The sequence below is a fragment of the Oncorhynchus nerka genome, linkage group LG23 (assembly GCF_034236695.1).
Source record: "Oncorhynchus nerka isolate Pitt River linkage group LG23, Oner_Uvic_2.0, whole genome shotgun sequence".
NCBI classification, from domain to species: Eukaryota; Metazoa; Chordata; class Actinopteri; order Salmoniformes; family Salmonidae; genus Oncorhynchus; species Oncorhynchus nerka.
This window is the reverse complement of record NC_088418.1, coordinates 23,094,195-23,096,047: the sequence shown is the minus strand read 5'-3', so window position 1 is coordinate 23,096,047 and position 1,853 is coordinate 23,094,195. Positions and strand designations below refer to the sequence as shown.

General features: G+C 41.7%; 1 non-coding gene across 1 annotated transcript; it reads right to left on the bottom strand.

The window, feature by feature from the left end:
* Nucleotides 1–1,143: 1,143 nt before the first annotated feature.
* On the bottom strand, nucleotides 1,144–1,258 carry LOC115107221 (U5 spliceosomal RNA). Its single transcript, XR_003860161.2, has one exon. It is a non-coding gene; the product is annotated as a U5 spliceosomal RNA (small nuclear RNA).
* Between the last annotated feature and the right edge of the window lie 595 nt (nucleotides 1,259–1,853).

The window sequence follows — 1,853 nt, the reverse complement described above, 5'->3', positions numbered from 1 at the left end:
TCAGTTGGACAACTAACTAGGTATCCCCCTTTCACCCATTCTTAAATGGAAGAAGTTTGGAATCACCAAGACTCTTCCTAGAGCAGTCCTGCTGGCCAAACTGAGCAATCAGGGGAGAAGGACCTTGTACATTGAGGTGACCAAGAACCTGATGGTCACTCTGACAGAGCTCCATAGTTCCTCTGTGGAGATAGGAGAACCTTCCAGAAGGACAACCATCTCTGCAGCACTCCACCAATCAGGCCTTAATGGTAGAATAGCCAGATGGAAGCCACGCACATGACAGCCCGCTTGGAGTTTGTCAAAAGGCACTTGAACAACTTTCAGACCATGAGAAACAAGATTCTCTGGTCTGATGAAACCAATATTGAACTCTTCAGCCGGAATGCCAAGCATCACGCCTGGAGGAACCCTGGCACCATCCCTATCGTGAAGCATGGTGGTGGCAGCATGTTTTTCAGGGGCAGGGACTGGGAAACTAGTCAGGATCGAGGGACAGATGAACGGAGCAAAGTACAGAGAAATCTTTGAAGAAAACCTGCTCCAGAGCGCTCAGGACCTCAGACTTGTCCAACAGGACAACGACCCTAAGCACACAGCCAAGACAAAGCAGGAGTGGCTTTAGAACAAGTCTCTGAATGTCCTTGAGTTGCCCAGCCAGAGCCCGGACTTGAACCCGATCGAACACATCTGGAGAGACCTGAAAATAGCTGTGCAGCGACGCTCTCCATCCAACCTGACAGAGCTTGAGGGTCTGAACATTTATGTAAATGTGCTATTTAAATTTTGTATTTGTAATACATTTGCAAAAAATATATATAATCCGTTTTATAATAAGAACTTGATGTAACAAAATGTGGAAACAGTCATGGGGTCTTAATACTTTCCGAATGCACCGTACAATAACTCTACATGACATGTATAAATGTTATAGCGACTGAAAATAATTATTGTAGTAATAGAGCAGCAAAGCAGAAAGTAATACGCTCATCATCAAACATAAGTAACTTGTAAATGCACCACCTAGCCTCGAGTCCACCCTGTTTCGCCTTACTGATGTAGGGTTTACATTGAGATACTCATGTCCTAAATTTTAATACCTAACTGAAAACGTCTGAGATTATAATTCACAAGCCAAAGGCAGCCCCGCAGTTGAGCAGGGTATCAAAAAATTCGTTGATACTCATATTGTTCCTCTCCACGGAAATCTTTAGTAAAAGGCGAAAGATTTATGCGATCTGAAGAGAAACCAGAGTTTACTGACTATTCTTACGTGACATTGGGAAGGGATTCAAGGACTTCTCTTTTCCGATAGCGGTAATACTAATCTCGCGATCCAGAAACAAATCTCGTGCCCTGTTCAACGTGTCATAACTATATAATGCATAACATTATGATCGTAAAAACATATTCCTGTTTTAATATATTACAGTAGAAAACAACAATTATTTCACATGAAGTGCATGATGGGTAACTAGAAACGCAATGCGCAGTTGAATTTGCACTTGCTTAACGGCAGGTGGCACTCTTGTGTTGATTTCGCCGTGCGGTTAGAGGCTGTCAGAGATTCTGAAGTCAACCACGTATCATTGAAACCCAGCTTCAGTTCCAAAGAGAAAAATTATAATATAAAATGAAATTAACAACTGGGTCATTTTATCTTAGGTAAAGTAGAAGTGTCCCCACAAGATCTTAGAAATTTTACTGAGTTACAATTCATAAAAGGAAATCAGTCAATTGAAATAAAATCCTTAGGTTGTAATTAATGGATTTCACATGATTGGGAATACACATATGCATCTGTTGGTCACAGATACACTACATGGCCAAAAGTATGTGGACACCTGCTCGTC